At 42.0% G+C, this 21,010-nt stretch overlaps 1 pseudogene; it reads left to right on the top strand.

Moving 5' to 3' along the window:
• The first annotated feature begins 116 nt into the window (after positions 1-116).
• LOC148522984 (uncharacterized) lies at positions 117-20,139 on the top strand (annotated as a pseudogene).
• The last annotated feature ends 871 nt before the right edge of the window (positions 20,140-21,010 follow it).

Here is a 21,010-nt window from a genome sequence, read left to right on the forward strand (position 1 = left end):
AGCAGCAGCACACAGAACAGGAGGACTTATTTCTCCAACAAGCAGAACGCATCCTTCAGAAACCACCAGATGATATCGACGATTTTACAGCACATATTAACAGTTGAATGAGGAAAATGGATGAGCTAACTAAGAAAAATTTCCACAGGTTTGTCTATGAGCCTTTAATTAGGTCACTCAACAGCAATTTACATGACTTCACCTACATTGCAGGCCCACTTCTTTATTTGCCTGCCCCAACCACCTATGTGAGGCCTCCCCAGCCCGGTTAGAGATTACTCCCCCACCCAGCACCCCACCTACAAGCCATACTGTTTATAATGCTCTGCTGGAGTCAGAGGAAGATTTGTCGCGTTACTCTTAATTTTTATTGTTTTTTCTTCTACTTGCCTGAACTATAACCAAATGTCATCACTCCCAATAGGTGCTGGCTGTATGGTATACGGTGGTGATGACACTAATTGGACAAGTTCACTACACACATGGCGCAAGTACAGATTGATGGAAGCCGGGGCCACAATCTATACTTGTGCCATGTGTGCTGTCGAAGCTGGATAATTGGCTGAGACAAGATCAGTTTAAAATTGGATCGCAGCGACGCCATCTTGCGACTGGCCGCAAGACGCCATCTTGGAAATGAGATCGCAAGACGCCATTTTGCGAATGGCCGCCTAAGCGCCATTTTAGATAAACTCACACTTTAGTACATCTGGCGATATTACTATTAACATCATGCGATTGCATCTTTCACCATTTCTCATATACACATTAATACGCAGAATTGCGCTGTTAACTAGTCGCATATTATCAAATGCATAAGATCCTGTATGAAAACGCTGAATATTAGCTCCATGCACACGCATCTTCCCCAAGTTAACTAGCGTCTTTACATCAAACCCCACATACTCACACATTACATATTAACATACAAGGTTCCATAAGCTTAAAGGTATAAGATTAAAGTATGCACATTTACTATAATTGCTATGAAATAAAGATTATTTCGTAACTAAGGTTTTATACGTGATAAGTAAGTCATGTTTGATATTGTACTGATGCGTACTCTCTCAACAGTATTCCAGTAATATCGATGGAGAGATCGCAACATGCATTCTCAACTTATGGACCGCAGAGACTTCGAGCAACAAAATGTACATTATATGAACAACTGTTAGGATTTGCATGAGGCGGGAAACCAGAGACCACCAGTTGTTAGAGGCTGGACTGTGTCTATTTGAACCAACCTGTCAAATGCCTTGTAACATATGCCCTCTCCTTTAGGACCAATGGTATTAGCAACAAACTTCTCTATTGTGTTGTTTATTCCTGGGGGGTATAAATATGTGTGCTCTGACCCTGGGTTCCTAGTCTTCGTGCTGAATGCTGATTGACGGGGGTTTCTTGCTGATGCCTACATCTGGACCAGAGAGCGCTGCGTATGTATAACTGTACTTGGGTCTGTATAATTTCTTTGCGCTAAGATTATATGAGGATCATAGCGTGTAACTGCTGTACTTTTACTTGAATAATACTTTGTGCTTTGGAACCACAGGTTCTAGGCCTGGAGTCTTTATTTACTGTACGACTGCGTACACAAAATAGCGTTATCCTTAGAGGTTTATAGGAAGGATATTAGAAGGTATAGGCAGGGGTATTTATAAGGTTCAAAGGCAGTATCGTTAGTGTATTGGCCTGTTCAATCTGGCTTCTGACCCACCGTACAACATACAGCAGCCTACCTATTGGGATTGAAAAAATTTGGTGATAATGCTGTTTTGTACAATTTATGTTCATGTTTATTTTATATATTAAAAATAACAAAAAAATATGTTATTGCCTACAGTTCAGTGCACAGTCTAGTTAATGCAGCCTTATTGGCTGTCTCAGTTATAAAAAGTTTAAATAAAAAATGCAGAAAAATTGTTTTTGACTACTGTGCAGTGTTATTGCCACAGTGGCTGTCAGTTATTATGAGTTACAAAAAAACCTTACAAAAAAATTTAATTGACTACTATGTAGTGTTGTTGCCACACAAATGTTAATGACTGCTATGCAGCACAGTCTTGTTAATACTGTTTTATTGGTTGTCACAGTTATTATAAAGAGTTAAATTTAAAAAAAAAAATAAAAAAAAATAAAAAACTATTTTTCTTTGACAAGAAACAAATCTGTATGGTGTTGTTTTTTCTTACCTTGCAATACTGGTACTGCAGCACTTTAACAATAGCCTTGCAGGTCTCCGAGATGACGACGCCCAAGGACTGAGGTGAGATGAGTGTCCCAAACTTCAGGTCTTCAAATGACCTTCCTGCAGCCAGGTACCTCAGGGTAGCTATCAGCCTCTCTTCAGCAGGGATTGCCCTCCGCCACCTTTTGTCTTGCCTCCGGATGTGGGGGGTCACCAGATGCAGCAACTCCTGGAAGGTGGCGTCATCCATGCGCAGGTAGTTGTGGTAGTCGTCCGGGTTGTTCTCCTTGATCTCAATCAGCAGGGACATGTGAGAGCGAGTATCCCTTTGCTACAGCCACTCCTTGGTCCAGCATTCTCTCCTCCTCCTTCGCTGGGTCCTCTCCTGGATCACCTTGACCCTAGCTTGGGCGACCAACACTTTATACTGATAGGGATGCATCAGCACAGAATTCAGGAACAGGATAGAATGCAGGTAGCACACAATTGCAGGTAGAAGAAACTTTGTATAAGGCAAGCCAAATACAAAGCCGAGCACAGTAGCAATGTACAGGGTTCAGCAGGTATACGCCTAGCCTCACTAGTAGCAGAGCAAAATGTGCACAGGGTTAAAATGGCGCCTGCTTTTTATACCCCCTAGCTAGTCTCGCCCATTATTTAAATTTCCCACCAATCGTGAAGATCGTCGTGTGTTGTTTAGTAAACTCACGATCTATCGTGCACGATCTCACGTTTTGGACTTCAGACACTATGCACGATAGATCGTGAATCAAATTGGCGGCTTCTTTGACCAAATCGTGCCCACGACTGCCGGGGAGCTCCCGGGAAGAGTTCAGGGGAAATCGTACACGATGTCGGATCGTGAGCACATCGCTATGTGTGTGGGCACCTTAACCGAGCCATCTGATGTTTTGTGTTACAGATGACAATATTTTTTAAATACTTTGCTAAAGCATTCAATGTTATGAGTAATGGCAATTGTAATAAGAATTATTTTATATATGTATTAACAGGCAATATATAGAGGGGACTACTGGAACTTTGAAATGAAGAATCAGCCAGCATTAATGGAACATGAAAAAAATAACACTCATATTAAGTAAATAGGCATTTTACCAAGAGACCCCATGCTGGCTCAAAATTTCTCACTCGTCAGGATATTGAAGCTGTACAAATAGTAAACTGGGAAATATTAGTGTTTGCCTCAACTAACTTAAAAAAAAGTTTAAAGGAATGTTTTTTTTTTCTCTACAATGTGGACACCCTACCTCAGGGGTTAAATTATGACTATGATATTAATGCTTTTTTTGGAGTTTAAATGAAGAATTTTTTGTTATGGGCCATGCAATGTATTTTTACTTTTCAATTGACATTGCTTATATTTTTATTGAATGTAATATTCATTTGCTCATTATGTATGTTTTATGTATGAATTTCTACTTTTTTGTAAATAAGATTGCTTATATGCTTATTGTATGTTAAAATGATATTTTAGTTGTTTTTATGCTGGTTCTTTATGTTGAATATGTAATACATAGATACAGTAGGGCTGTTTGTACTGTTTACTGACATGTATTAGATATACCTGAGAAATATAGCATGGAGTACTGAAGTGAGTTGCTTACAGGGCAGTGCTGATTGCTACACAGAAGCCCTCTATCTATGTTGGAGAAACAGCCTCAGTTTGCTCTAATGCAACTTTTAATCTCCCATCCAATAACTGCATTCTCATTTACGTGTCTTGGTTAATAAATCTGCTTGATCTATTGGAGGTTTTGTTTTAATTTTTTATTAGCAGCACCTTCCGATTATACAACCCATTATTTATCACCAGAGTGGTAGTGGATCAATCAGGAAACTTGTACGATGGTGCAGCTGTCTCATCCATTGTGATAGATACTTGCGGAAATATTGAACAACACGTTTGAACTATCTCATTGCTGAGGCTTTGGTGAGATCTATATCAAACACAGATGGGAACGGAGTGTTTTGTCCTTATAGGACTTCGTACACTGGTTTTCTTTATGACTTTAAGCAATGTTATCATTTCTGATTATTGTAGTAACATTTTTTTGTGAACGTTTGACAGTGTTTTAATGTACACTTTAAATATACAGTATCTCATAATCCCTACATTTTGATGATGAAGTAGTAGAATTTATTAATTCGGATTAGCAATCTGAAAGAATAATAACATCAAAAGTTAAGACTCAAAGGCCGAATTGAATTCAGGGCATGTTGAATAGCTGCGGGATTGAGCCACTGCAGCTATTCAATACACTGCGCTGTTTGGGCAGCTAAAGTATTTGTTATCGCGCCCACCTGGGGATGTGAGGACAAATCCGGCAAAAGTACCGGGCGTGCAGCTGTTGGCCGGCTTAGCGCGGCGCTAACAGCCGCGCGCCCGGCACTTTAGTCAGAGAATGCCGGTTAACGCGCCTTAACACCCAGGTTAAGTCGAGAGAACTGGCATTCTCAGACTTAACCCATTCCCGACAACGCTAACAGCGCGTTGAATTGAATAGCTGCTGGAGCTCCCTCCCGTGGCTATTCAGCATTGCACTGAAAATTCGGCCGAATGAGAAAACTGGGAGAAATAAGGCTAACCCTGATCCTCATAGCCAGCCCCCAAATGGGTACCACAAATGGGCACCACAAAATTGGCTGTAAATTAGAAAACTCCATCACCTTTGACTCCCACAATTGGAATTGCCTGTTAAAAGATTAGATACTTGCAGGGGCGGTTTAAGACCTTTAGGGGCTGTAAGCACTTAAAAGATCTTGGTGCCCCCATAAATATTTTTTCTCCCCAATAAGAACCCCAAAGAAAAGTTATCTCCAAAATCCTCACCAAAGCCTTTACAAGCCTCCAAATTTGGAGAACCCCCCCCCCACCCGTTTGGCAACACTCTACTGAGCGCTGCAGCACTCTACTCAGCGGACAACTGAACAGGACAGCCGACATGACCAAGACAAGAATGATCACGTGACCCTCATTGAACCGTGTGGCAGTTTACCAGCTACCAGATTATAATTATGTTGTATTCCCAAGATTAATGTATATCATTAACCTCTCGTTACTATTTTTATTATTGTATATAGCCCCTTTTTGTTGAGCATGGTTCAGTTGCCCCATTTGCAGTTTTGCACCATATGGTCCATGGTAAATCCGGCAAAGGAACTGTTCTGTGGTGCCCCCTTCCCTTAAATACCTAAGCATCGGCTTATTTTTGCTTAATGGTTAATCCAGCCCTGGATATTTTTGAAGAATAGCTGTAATTTTTTCTTTTCTCACATTATCACCTTCCATCACATTTAGACATAATTTCCAATTGTAGGTAGCAATTTAGAGTACTTTACTGCACGTTCTAATAATATAAATGTCACGTCCATGTAATACAGTGGTACATTACACAGACTCCAACTAGCAACCATTTGGCTGTAAAAAAATACTTTGTGTTGTCTGAAAAACTCTATAGGCTTATGTTATTATATCTGGGCCTCCTAACGTAAAGTTCTAGCATACTTGTGACGTACAGTTTATCGACTGTTTGTCAAGTGGAACTGACACATGTGTTGATGTCATTTACCCAATCACGCCATTTTATGTCAGCGGCGAGGCAAAGTGAATTGTATGCTGCAGCACAGATCATCATTTATTGTTAATGTCATTTGTGCTCAGCTGTCACATCAGATTTACATGTTTTAGAGGCACTGTATTAAAGGGAATTATACAGCCTGAGTATTGACATTGTGTGGCTGGGAAATGGATACAGCTATAGTATGAGAACCAGGATTGCTTAGTTGACTGCTTATGATTTAATACTTGGAAGCATGATGACATTATAAGATATAGGGGCCTATTCATCAACACTAAAATAAAGTTTTTAAGGACATTTTCCTTAAATAACGTTATTTTGGTATTCATGTAGCCACTTAGCACAGGAGATATCACAGATATCTCCTTGCTAAGTTCCCCTGCGTTCATTTCCACACTCCCCATACATTAGTATGGGGATATGGAAATTGTGGTATTCATCAAATTCCGAAAATTATCAATTTTCGGAATTTGATGCAGTTACTATTCGCCACTGTGAGGTGGCGAATAGCAGGTGAAACTTACCTGTATCCGCGTGTGCAGGTCCCCCGACGAGTCCCTCCGGTGCTCTGCTCTGTCCTCAGGCTCCGGAGGCTGGTCGGACATGTGTGCTCCCCAGCAGAGCACAAGAAAGTTTAGACAAAAAAAAAAAAGTTTTTTTTTTTTCTAATCTGTCATGTGGTCTGCTGGGAAACCACATGACAGACTCGCAGGACGGAGCCGGAGGCTGCTGCGCGGACAGGTAAGTCGGGGGGGTGGAGGTGAGCAGAGGGGGGTGTGGTCGGGGGGGGGTCCACAAACTTAATGCATCTGTAGGCAGTGCTGCTCATGCGCTGGTTTTACAGATGTAACAGCACATGCGCAGCACTGTTTCCAGATGCGATAAGGTAGTGTAGGCAGGGAAAAGTATCTATTTCCCGAAAAGCTGTCATCGCAAAAATGACAGCTTTTCGGAATAGATACTTATGGAGAGGTGGAATGATGAATTCCACCTATAATTAGCTAGAACTCCATGAGAGTTCTAAAGCTAATTATCTCCAGAGAATTTTTAGGTTTAATGAATAGGTTCGAGTTTGCACGCCAAGTTCGGATTTTTCCCTCAAAAAATCGGGTCTCACAAAGAGACAAAACGTCATCTTTCATGGACCAACATCATCATTCCTGGACAAAAGTCCATGGAAGATGATGTTTGTAAATTTAACGTGGAGGAGCCGCTCATTGGCTAAGCCCACGTGGGTCCCAGCCAATAAGCGGCCGCTAATGTTAGTCGCCGCTGATTGGCCGGCGGCCCGGGACTGAAGTCTACTCGTTCTCACGAGCATACAGTAGCGCAATGTAACAGCATGCAGTAACATGCTGTTACACTGTATCAGGGGCCCGTCTTGGATTTCTGCGGAGAACATCGTGGGATATAAAGGTGAGTATTGGATCTTTTTTTACAGGTAATTCGTGGGGATACTTTACGTTGACAAGTGGATGTGAACATTTGGAAACAGGTGAGTATGTATGTGTATGTATGTATGTATGTATGTATGTATGTATGCGTTAAAGCTTTATTATCACGCTGTGTTGTGTGTTTTTTTAACCATTTCTTTACAGGTGAACTACAGGTCCCAGTGGGCCCTTAATGCCCCGCATGCTGGTACTTGTGGTTCTACAAAGTACCAGCATGCGGGGGAGGCTTGCTGGGACCTGTAACCACTGTAAAGACAATGATGATAAATCTATTTTTTACACTACACCTAACACAATCAACCCGCCACTCACCACCCAGGGGGGGCGGGGATAGCCCCGGGCTATCAGCCTAGGCCAGGGGTGCCCTGGAGAGGGTGACCCCTTTATCACTGGCCTGGGCTGACTAATGGTCAGGGCTGATGCTGCGGCTGGGGAGCCCGGTGAAAGGACAAACATCATTCAATGGTTTTTATTTATTTAAATTATTTTCAACATAGTAGATTAATACTGAAGACATAAAAACTATGAAAGAACACATACGGAATTATGTTATATATAAAAGTTTTAAACAAATCAAAATATGCTTTATATTTTAGATTCCTCAAGTAGCCCCCTTTTGCTTTGATGACGGCTTTGCACACTCTTGGCATTCTCTCAATCAGCTTCATGAGGTAGTCTCCTGGAATGGTTTTGAATTAACAGGTGTGCCTTGTCAAGAGTCAATCTGTGGAATTACTTTCCTTCTTAATGTGTTTGAGACCATCAGTTGTGCTGTACAGAGGTAGGGTTAGTACACAGTGGACACCACTATTTGACTACTGTTGTAATCCATATTATGGCACCAACCACTCAACTCAGTAAAGAAAAACGACAGTCCATCATTACTTTAAGACATAAAGGTCAGTCGATACGGAAAATTTCAAGAACTTTGAATGTATCCTCAAGTGCAGTTGCAAAAACCATCAAACGCTATGATGAAACTGTCTCTCATGAGAACCGCCCCAGGAAAGGAAGACCAAGAGTTACCACTGCTGCAGAGGATAAGTTCATTAGAGTTACCAGCCTCAGAACCGCTACTTAACAGCACCTCAGATTAGAGACCACATAAAGTCTTCACAGAGTTCAAGTAGCAGACAAATGACAACATCAGAGGAGACTGCGTGAATCAGGCCTTCATGGTCATATTGCTGTGAAGAAGCCACTACAGAGGATGAACAACAAGAAGAGAATTGTTTGGGCCAAGAAACACAAGAAATGGACATTAGACCAGTGGAAATCTGTGCTTTGGTCTGATGAGTACAAATTTTAGATTTTTGGTTCCAACCGCCGTGTCTTTGTGAGACGCAGAGAAGGTGAGTGGATGGTTTCTGCATGTGTGGTTCCCACTGTGAAGCATGGAGGAGGAGGTGTGATGGTGTGGGGGTGCTTTGCTGGTGACACTGTTGGTGATTTATTCAAAATTCAAGACACACTTAACCAGCATGGCTACCACAGCATTCTGCAGCACCATGCCATCCCATCTGCACTTACTGAGACCATCCTTTGATTTTCAACAAGACAATGACCCCAAACACACCTCCAGGCTATGTAAGGGTTACTTGACCAAGAAGGAAAGTGATGGAGTGCTGCATCAGATGACCTGGCCTCCACAATCATCTGACCTAAACCCAATTGAGCTGGTTTGGGATGAGTTGGACTGCAGAGTGAAGGAAAAGCAGCCAACAACCTCTGGGAACTCCTTCAAGACTGTTGGAAAACCATTCCAGGACACTACCTCATGAAGCTGATTGAGAGAATGCCAAGAGTGTGCAAAGCTGTAATCCAAGCAAAAGGAGGCTACTTTGAGGAATCTAAAATATAAAACACATTTTGATTTGTTTAACACTTTTTTGTTTACAACATAATTCCATATGTGTTCTTTCATAGTTTTGATGTCTTCAGTGTTAATCTACTATGTTGAAAATAATTTAAATAAACAAAAACCATTGAATGAGAAGGTGTATCCATACTTTTGACTGGTACTATATATATATATATATATATATATACACACTGTATGTATAGTACTTGTCGAACGTCTGAGCGCACCAGTATATTTTAAGGAATTTTCAATTTAACTGCACAGAAACAAAATAAAACCTGTTTTATTGGCTTTGTTTACAGTTCTAGGTATAGTGCTTTCATTGAAGTGACGACCCTTAGCTTTGATAAGCGCTTTGCATATCCTTGGTATCCTATTTACTAATTTGTTCAGCTTTGGGTGATCCATTTGACTCCAACAGCTTTGAAGACCCTCCCAGAGGCCCTCAGTGTTGGTAGGTATATGTTTTCGGACTTCTCAGTCTAGTTCTTCCCACAAAAGCTCGTTGGATGAAACATCTGGTGATTGAGGTGGCCATTCCATTTTTGTTACGACTTGAGCATCTTGTTTCTTTTGCAAATAATTAGTACACAACTTGGACATTTGATTTGGTCTGTTATCTTGTTGGAAAACGAAGTTGTGACCCACAAGTTGCCTTCCGGAGGGAATCACATTACGCACTAATATGTTGTGGTACACCCTTTGATCCATTATTCCGTCGATTCTGACTAAGTCACCAACTTGGTTGCCCACGAAACATCCCCAAACCATCACATTGCCTCGTCCATGCTTAACTGTTGGCGCTACACAGTCTGGGCGAAAAAACGCTCACCTGGACGACGACGCACAAAAGACTGGTGATGCGAGCCAAAAAGTACAAGTTTCGATTCATCGGTCCAAAGCACCCTCTTCCACTGTTCCTCAGTCCAATCCTTATGCTTCTTAGCCCATGCGTACCTTTTTGCTAGCACGTAGAAGTGGTTTTCTTACCGCAACCCTACGACTAAGGACATATTCCTGCAAGCGCCTGGCCACCGTCCTATGGGACACAGGCTGGGAACGACTTTTCCGTAACTCCCTTCCTATTCCCGGAGCGGTCAAACGTCTCTTACGCTTGCTAGTAGTCACAATGAAGTTGTCCTCACGAACAGTTGTTGTTTTTGGACGACAAGTTAATTTTCTTGTAACATTTTAACCTGTTTTTTGGCTTTCGTTCAATTGCCCGACGCACGGCCCCAACGGATACCTTCAACAGTTTGTGGATTTGCCGCAAAGAATAACCTTCTTCCCTCAAAACAATGATTTGAGCACGTGTTTCCACACTTACCTCACAGTTCTTTTTGGCTACTTTTGACTAACTGAAGCTTTCAGGAAACTTGTTGACAATTTGGAATGTAAGAAAGCAGCACAATCACACGTTGATAATGTTCGATTATTTCTGATCACTTCGTGCTCACACCAGGGCCGGATTAACAATGGGACGGATGGAGCTGTAGCTTCGGGTTTTGACAGGAAAAAAATGTTTTCCTGTCACAGACTACCAGCAGCCATCCTCCGGCTCCAGCACTTTCACCTGAGTCCTGAACTCCCTTGCAGATCCATGCAGGCAGTGTGGTGGCCGCCCCTCCCTTCAGCTCTCCCCATATCAGGGGTCCTGACTAAGCCTGTCACTCACACTCAGAAAGCTCCGCCCCCAGACTACACGAGGAGCTGCTGCCTCATAAAGCCGAGTACTGTGTACAGTGTTCTATAATGGCTACTTAATAAGTATCATCAATTATTGTGTGTATACTGTACTGTACACAAGTAGTATATACAATAAACAAGCTTCTTTTCGATTTCAGGGGGTGTGCTCAGAGTTTTGACAAGTACTATATATATATATATATATATATATATATATATATATATATAGTACTATCCGTAGAGTAACATTTATTACTCTGGCACCTGTAATAACTTCTGTAAGTTGATCACAGTGCCCACTCCTATCTCTCTCTCTTTCTCTTTCAGGTATAAATAAAAGAAAAATGCTTTACTGTCAGCATACTTTAGAAGGAAAATAACAAACACCTAGCCCCCATTTCAGGGCACTGACTCACTTTATTCGTCCCTGACTAACTTTGGGCAGCTAGTCTGCAAATAAGGTCCAAAGTCTCTCTCTGCTTCCTGTAGAGTAGCACTGGGATATTTATCCTTCCTGTGCTTGGCCTCTAGCTTCTCAATTATCAGCTGTCCTAAAACAGGCTGCGACCTGGTCTTTAACTGGCTGGCTGCCACAGCGTTACAGTTCTCAACACAGTCTTTCAGAGGTTTAGGGTTCTCGCTACCTCATGTAGGTCTAAAACCCGACTTCCTAGCCACCAGTGGCTTTCCAGCACACACTGGCCTTCAATTGAAGTCCCACCTGAACTGTCTGACTGCTCCAGCCCTTCCTGGGCTCTGCGCAAAGGGCAGCCATTAGGTGAGTTCCCACACTCCCTTTCTACTCTGTGTGGGCGGATCTCTCCTGCCCCACACAGAATCTGCTGCTCATCAGCGCCATCTCTATTCTGTCACAATATATATTTCATTCTTGTCTACTTTTGAAAAAGCATTTCAGGGAGATTGTGAAAGCAACACCTATGAGTGTAGCGGTAAGGTGGGCGTGTACTGCTACATCTGAGAGGTGTGGCATAAAACTGATTTATATCCAAATGTAAATGAGCCCCAAAGCAGTTAGTAAGACCTACAGTACTTCTTGATGAAAACAAACTGACACTTTTCAGAAAATGCATGTAGCCATAGGGACCATTGTGCCTTATAACCAATGCAGGGAAATATACTAATGATCCCATATAAAACAGCTTCATAATTGGGGTAAGGTGAAATCAGGGAGATTGCTAGGCTCTTCAGGGAGTCTCCCTGACAATCAGGGAGAGTTGGCATATATATATATATATATATATATATATATACAAATATATCTATATATATATATAGATATATATTATATGTGTGTATATGTGTGTGTGTATATATATATATTTTAACATACACAATGTGTCAAGAATATAGAACTGACTTATGTTTAAGGAGAAGAGATCTTATTTACATTGCTGTATGAAAAGTGTCATCCGGTACGAGGCTTACATTTATTTGGGTGTTGGTGATTGCTATTTTCGCTGACGCCACTTCTATTTTGGTATAACTCTGTATAATCAGCACAGTTCTATATTCTTGACACATTGTGTATGTTAAAAAACGTATCACACGATCTGGAGGCTCTCTCTTTTATATTTACATATCTACCTTGGAGCGGATTGGTGCTTAAGGAGAAGAGACCCTAAATACATTGCTGTATGAAAAAGTGTTATCCGGTACGAGGCTTGCATTTATTTGGGTGCTGGTGATTGCTGGTTTTAATTTTCTCTGACACCATTTCTAGTCTGTGCAATCAGCACAGTCTCATATCTTATATTAAGACTTTATATCAGGTTACACTATGTTGGTTTTTATTCTCTTCTTTTTTGAGATATACACCTGGGACATTAAACACGGAGATCCCGTCAGGATAAAGATTATATGGACTCTATATAAACAGTGTTGTTGTTAAATATCTAAAAAGGACTGGTACACTGAAGGCGCCTTTCCTTCACTAGTATATATATATATATATATATATATATGTGCCTTTCCTTCACTATATATATATAATATATATATATATATATATATATATATATATATATAGGTTGAGTCTCCCATATCCAAATATTCTGAAATACGGAATATTTTTAGCATGACTGAGACAGTGAAACCTTTGCTTTCTGATGGTTCCATGTACACAAACTTTGTTTAAAGCACAAAATTATTAAGATACAGTATAAAATAACCTTCAGGCTGTGTGTATAGGGTGTATATGAAACATAAATGAGTTTCATGTATGTACACAAACTTTTTTTGATGCACAAAATGATTAAAAATATTGTATAAAATGACCTGCAGGTTGTGTGTATAAGGTGTATATAGAACATAAATGCATTCTGTGCTTAGATTTGGGTCCCATTCCCAAGACACTTCATTATGGCAAGCAAATATTCCATAATACGAAATATTCCAATATCCAAAGTACCCCTGGTCCCAAGCTTTTTGGATATGGGAGACTCAACCTGTGTATCTATCTGTGTGTATATATATATATATATATATATATATATATATATACACAGTACTGTGCAAAACTTTTAGGCAGGTGTGGAAAAAATGCTGCAAAGTAAGAATGCTTTCAAAAGATAGAAGTGGTAATAAATAGGAGAGGCCAGGAGATGCTGGGGATGACATAAGAGGGACATAATGCACCCAAACTAAACTATTAACACTTCTAGATTTGAAAGCATTCTTACTTTGCAGCATTTTTTCCACAGTATTGTGTGTATATATCTGTATATACATATATCTATATATGATATTTTTCACTAAACTAACTTCCATAAATAAAATAGTAGAATTTTAATATTATGTCACAATTTTATGCATTACAGTCCAATGTCATGTTTTTTTTGGATGCCGACTGTTGGGATACCTCCTGTCAGAATACCTACAGCAGTATCCCGATGGTTGGTATCCCGACAGGGGATAAGTATACTTACCCTTCTCCCCTTACTAACCATCCCTTATTGTAGCCTAACCCTAACCCTCTCCACTCTGCACCCTAAACCTAACCCTCCCCATTAATGCCTAAACCTAAGTCTCTCCCCTTCGTGCCAAACCTAACCCTCCCCCCTTGGTGCATAACCCTAACCTCCCCCCAACACCTAACCCTAACCCTGCTACGCTCCCTAAACATAAAAACCCCCTCACCATGGCTAACAATAAGGGCGCCCAAGACTTACCTCGTTTGGCTTGACGTCTTTCAGCGTTTGGGTGTTTGGGTAATCCCGACAAGGAATTTAAGATAAGCGTCAAAATACTGATGCCTATCTTAAGTCCCTTGTCGGGATTCCCCTGTCGGTATTGAGAATGGTGTCATCGTGACCGCCAGTCTCATAACTACATCCCCATTAAAATGTATAGAGGAGATTAACGCGAGATGCAGCTTGCCCTGCACTCATGTCCAATATAGCACAAATGATAGCACTGTTTTCCTATTCCAGGAATCCAACAAGGCAGAGTCATGTTGTCATATCGATGAACAATGGAGAAAATACTTTATCTTTCACTCTGGTTTTTTTTTTGAAGGTCTCTTACACAATGGGGAGAAAATACATGCTTTTCTGGTGTTTTTTTTAAATACTATTAAAAGTATAAAAATAAGTGGATGGAATCATTTAGTTTCTATGATGGAACACCCACAAGCTTTTGTCATTGCGGTCGGTAGCGTTTACGTTATGCCACTATTTCTCTGGATGCTGTAAATCTCAAGGGGATGTTCTCTTCAGAACGTGTTCCTTACCACTTTCTTTAATATTGATATATATATTTTGCAAGTTATATGTCACATGGAAAAGTGGTCATGCACAGCACAGAAGTGCCTCTCTGCGTACAATTACATGACCAAATGACTTCCAGTTATGCTTTGATGCTTTATGCTTTTACAGAGCTAATTGGAAATTTAATAAGGATCACTGATCCCTGCGTATAATTGATTATGCATACTAGGCATGCACCAAAGTCATGCTGCAATGTTGCAAGGGCAGAATAAATCTGTTTATGTGTATATAAATATCCATATATTTATATTCCCACGTAGACCTCAGTATTAAAGCAGCCGTCCGTGTCAGTCATTGACCAAATCACAGCAGTTATAAGAGTCACATATAATTAGGCTTGCCATATCATCACTTTAATTCAGGAATCGGGACACATATGAATTACACAGATACTGTGGCTGGCTGACTTCAGGTCTCCACTTCACCTGGATTTAATCAGCCACAGAACCTGTGCAATTCACATGTCCCAAATGAAAGGGATGATATGGCAAACCTACATATAATGGTATCTTGTTGTTAACATTTTTTTAAAAGGTAACCAAACCCCAAAATTAAGAGAAACTAAAACTGCATTGTGTGTCCCAATGCCCCCAAACCATCACATCTGACTATTCCGGTGTTCGGCAGTAGCTGCCGGTAATCAGCGTCTCCCGGGCTGACGGCAGGTTTCACTCACGCATTGTAGTGACTTATACTGATTTCTATAATGGATATTCCGAACACTCTACAGGCACTTCAGAGTCCTACTTCTCAGTGTAACGCGGGAGATATGTTACCTCTCTGCCAGAATTGTATTTCTGTACGTTTTGCTCCTACTATATTGTCGCATTCAGTGACCATCACAACCTTTCCTTACCAGAATGCAGCCATAACGGAGTTCCAGCAACCACAAAAACCCTTGCATAGATCTGCAGGCCTATACAGTGAGGGCACGTGTCACGATTGCATACTGAAGAAGAAATTCTTGCTTAACAGACAGGTGGTTGAATTATTGAAAAAACACAATCCCATTGATGTTGATGGAAAAGAGATTCTGGGGTTTTATATTCTGCTTACTGCCAAAGAGAGAAAAATTATAAAAGAATCTGGTGGCCTGGAAGAATTTCTAAGAGACAACCCATCTCTACAGATAATTAATAATCGGGTGACGTTGAAGAGTAAAAGCAATCTGAAGACCTTTGACAACTCCAGTGAAATTAACTGGTCCATCATGGAGAACCCAGAGAGCGTTGGACATAAATTCAGTCCTGTCTATAGTGTGGTGTACTCGGATGAAGCACTGGATCCGCCTGGGCATGCGTATGGCCAATCGGTTAATGAGCTGGTTACAGAAGTGATCCCTCACTAAGAAATATTGTGGCCTGATCCGGTTAATAAAGAAGAGCTGCTGTGTGGGAATAAGCGTTCAGCTTGTGAATACAAAAACACGAGCTACTCCAAGTTTGGAAATATGGGACAGTGAAAATGATTTTCAGCTAATGTCTGAAGATCCGTCTCACTCGGAGGTATATAGTTACGTGCAAATGAAAACACTGCCGAATTTTTTGGAAACATGGGGCCTGATTCAGACTCGCTCGCATGCACACGCCGGAGCCGGCTCCGGAGTGCACATGCGCGAGCCTCAGCGAGCGATGGCAGCTCCGTCGCTCACTACAAGATGGGGTGGCTGTCGATATTGATTGACAGCTTGCCCCGTTTTGTAGGAGGAGAGGGGGGGTGGCTGTGCAAACAGAGGCGTTCCCGAAGGAATGCCTGTTTAAGGGCGGCCCTACTGACATCATCAGTAATGTCAGTAGTGAGCTTCCGGCTTGCGGCAGACGAGACCCTACCACAAGGGTCTCGTCGCAAACCCGATGGTCGAGACCATCACGACCATCACCAGGCCGCTCGCTTAGCGAGCGGCCAGGAGACCGGCTCCAATATAAAAAAAAACGCCCTGATTCAGAGCGAGCACTCTGAAAGAGCGTTTGGAATCAGGGCCTCTGTCTGCCCTTCATGACTCTGGAATTACCGAGGGAGATGTATTAATGAAAGCACAAATTCAGTGTTCAAAGGATCTGGCAGAGTAACTGGACCGGCCAAAAGTCATGGCACAATACAATTTCCGATATACCGTTCGGACAACTCTGATCACCCTGGTGACCAAAAATGTTCATCTACTGATTTTCTTGATGTTGAAACATTCCAGGTGTTAAAAGTGGCAGCTTTCACAGTAGATCAAGCTCACAATTTTCCCTCGATGGTGAAGATACGGATGTAGAGCAGTGTGCATTTGAAGAGGCCCTTGAAGACCTTTACAGTTTTTCTTTATGCAGCCATGTTAACCATCCACCAGCCTTCCATCTGTCAACATGAACCCACCTATAGAGGCCAAAAAGGCTTTCCAAGCAACTAATAATAAAATTAACTTAACAGATCTAAGAACTGTAACAGGGAACCCCAAACTGAAAGATATTACTTCTAAAACTGATCTTTCATGTGTATCAGATTGTTATGACAAAGAAACTCAGTCCATAAAAACAGGCACACAAGATATTAAAGTAAATACGGACATAATGATAAATGGATTATTTTAACTGGATACAACACAGGCAGGGACCGGAGCCTGCAAAATCATGGAACTTTGCAATGGGGCTGGAGATGGATTGCTATCTGCTTCTTATGAGGCGAGAGCAATAAAGGCTGAACTCCAGTTTTTGGATATGCAGCGTGTGATGTATTTGCAACTCTGCTGGAAAACACATCAGCAGAGCATGGAGACACAGGGCCTGATTCAGACCCGGACGCTATTTGCGGATGGTCGTTCAAAAAAAGGGGCCGGCTATTTCAATTGTGCGTTCTCTCATTGCGGTTTGTTGACGCCTCTATGTCTGAGCGAGCAAACAAAAAATGCGCTCGTTATTTTGTAAAGACGCCCCTTTGCCGTTCGCATCACACATCATCTCCGGTATTTATTTGATTAATCGGGTACATCGAAAGGCATCTGAACTGCTCGCAGTGCTTGTGGTAGGTTTTTCCTGCCGCAATCACTGCGAGCAGTTCAGGCTAAAAGACAACCAAGTGACGTGGTCGATGACGCTCCTTTACTAATTATGATCTCCACTCCCCCGTTTTCAAGCACCTTCCCCTGTTACCACCCACAAACGGTACATTCTGTCAATCAAATTAGCAGTCCCTCGCTGTTTTGCGAGCGCTCGATTTCCGACCGCACTGACTGGTTTGCACATGCGCATTACGACCCATACGCATGCGCAGTTGTGCGAACATCGCTCAGAGCGAACGAGCGGCCGCTTACGAGCGGCTCTGAATCAGGCCCACAGACTTTCCTTAGCCTGCAGAGAGCACCAACCGTTCAGTCCGCAACTGAGGTTCACTTCAATCTTATATCAGCTCTTGCTGAAGTATCAGGAAATGAAGAAACAAATTCAGCCTGGCATATCACTTGATACATTGGAGCCTCTCAATGTGCAACTCACCAAAGTGAAATCTCCAGCTGATAACTTACTGAAGGAATGCTTTATGAATGCTCATCAGCACAGCACAATGCAGAAATGGTTTGATGGTGCATCTCTGGACTTCAAGAAAACCAAAAGTGTGGAAAGTGTTTGGTCGAGCACACTCATTTCTGCTTACGGAATGATCAGCAGAGAGGAGAGGAAGGAGACAGTAACTCAGCGAGTCAGCCAGAGCTGCAGCAACGTTACTATGTCCATGTGGGAAATATAGCGCTTTCTGTCAAAGAGGTCGATTTGATGAATGTTTTCCAGAAATATAAGGTGTTAAATGTTTTTCTTGAAGAATCGTCTATGATGTCCAGGTATTCTGTATTGATCTTCACTTGTTCAGAACAAGCACAAGCTGCTGTAAAAGAAATGGATGGAAAGGAGTTTTTTGGGAAAAAATTAACAGTCCGTGCAGTCAAGAATTCCACCTGCAATTTGTCATTAGCATTCAAAACATCTGGGGAAGTCAAGATTGGCACCACCAGGGCCGGCTCTAGGGGTGTTCGACCAGTGCGGTCGCACAGGGGCGCCACCCGTAGAGGGCGGCACTCCTCCCCAGCATCCTGAAGTGGCCCACGGGTGGTCAAATCAGGAGGTTGGGGACACCCACCGCCGCGGCGGTGCCGGACCCCTGGAGTGTAATGGTTGCTGCGCGCATGCGTGCGGCAACCATTCACTGACAGGAGAGGGCTGGGGGAAGCCCAGCCAGCCGCCTCCAAATAATGTCACACAGGGGGCATGGCCTATGTTAATTAGGCCACGACCCCCCAAATCGGTCACGACGAGCGTAAGGGCGACTTCTCAAGGGCTGGCACAGGGTGCTCCGAACCCTGGAGCCGGCCCTGGGCACCACTGAGCCTACAGAATGGTTTCCTTTGCAACCATCAACATGTGACAAGATGCCCAAACCAGGGCCACATGGTGACCCTCCCAAAGCGCAAGGTGATGAAAGCATGAAAGATTTCTTTATGGACAAGCCAAATAAGTATGGTTCCTTTTCGTTACAATAATGTAAATAAAGTACAACCAGCTGTTTCTTACAGCAATAGTCCTTTTGTCTTGCCTGCTGGCAATCAATGGATGTTACATTCCTTTTATTCAAACATGGCTTACAATGGCATACCAAATCCAATGGCTGTTCCATATATGTATCCACTAAGTACTTCACCCATACCATCTCCATGTTCCTGTGGCAAATCCCAATATTTTCACTCTGGATGTTAATATGAAGTCTAATGTACCCACTTCCATCGGTAAAGTTGGTAGCAGTTACGTACCTGTTAAGCCAGTGAAACCCATTTATGCCACAAACGGCCAAATCGGTGGTGTAGCTACACTGTCTAATGTAGGAGATGCTGTGCAGAAAAATACCAGGTCTTCAACTGCTAGAACAACGATAAAGGGAACAGAGACTAATGCAGGAAACACACTAAATAAGCCAACTGCGGCACAGCCTCTCATTGGACCAGCACCTATGTTCACATCAAACAATGGGAAACTGACAGCTACATTCCCTGTACGAAATACTCTGACTACTTTGTGTAAAGAGGGAACTGCTGTATGTGACAGTGTGTCATCCCGTCATAACGTCACAAAGCATACTTCAGTGTCATCCATCTTTACGTCTACAGCACCTTTGAGAGTTCCTACATTTGTCCCATGCAACGTGACAATACCAGAACCCAGTGAAACCTCTTCAAGTACCTTATCCAGTGCAGGTTTTGTCCTATTCTGCAGATGAAGCACCTGTGAGCTCCAGTGCTGCTGGTCGTCAAGGAGGTTCTCCATCATATACAGAAATGGATTGGGGTATGTCCGACCTGGAGGAAGAAGCAGCTGAGTTTGATATCACCATCATTCCTCACCAATTTAATTTCTACCAGTTCCTAAGGGTGATGGCTTATCTGACAGAGAGGCACAAAGATGTTCCCAGAGAACAGATTATGGCGACACTGGATGAGATAAGACGAAGCAGAGGAGGCACCCTTTCTGGTGTGGCTATTCCAGAAATTATATCAGAGGCAATTTCAAAATTGGCTGCAAGAAAAATGCCACCAGTCTGAACGTTGAACATGACAGGTGTGCTTAGCAAAGTTGTTTGAACCAGCTTGTTGCGCCAAGTCTTTTGAGAAAAATAAAACGCTGACGTACGAATTCTGAGAACCTACAGCTGTGGGTTGTCGCTGCATGTAATATTCTTTTTGTCAACATATAGGTTTATACTCCTTACATTCCTAAATTTTCAATTCTCTGTAGTCTGTATGCATGTCTTTGCTATGAAGAGAACATGAATGCTCCTGTTTGGAAGTGGTTTTTGCAATGTCGATTGATAAAATGTCAGCAATTATCAAATTTTTTTTTTTTTGGAAAGTTGGAGTGGGCATTATTTTTGTAATTTGAATGTCAGAATATTGTTTCATTAACTTTGCGGTATCAACCTTCTTTCTCTGTAAGCATATTTTCATTCTGTATTGTTGAACATATTAGTGCTTTAGTGTTTCTACTACAGTCACGTCATTGCAGGAATAAGACTATTCTGCAATTTACTGTGTTAAGATAAAATGCAGTTTTACTTGCCTGCGGTACGCAATTGGCGTAATCTGCCACTGGTGTGTAACATACACCAGTGATGCGCTTCGGCTTTGTTTCCACATGCTAAATCCAAGCAGTATCAGATCTTCTGGTTTCACTGGTGCCTGGTATTGTAGTAGCGCAGGTCCAGATAGTAGTCACCTTCTAACTGCATTTACCCATAGGAGTGATTATAATGTCAAATAGATTCTTATAGTCCTTATTTTGGGGCCAAAACTTTGCAATATCACATAAACTGACTGCTTTTGCAACATGGCCAGCTTTGGAATATGGAAACCAGTAGCAGAAATCTAGAACATTAAAGGCTTGAGGGAACCCAGAAGATCTGACTAACATATGTCA

Source organism: Taudactylus pleione, unplaced genomic scaffold (genome assembly GCF_031769625.1).
Source record: "Taudactylus pleione unplaced genomic scaffold, aTauple2 ptg000135l, whole genome shotgun sequence".
NCBI lineage: Eukaryota > Metazoa > Chordata > Amphibia > Anura > Myobatrachidae > Taudactylus > Taudactylus pleione.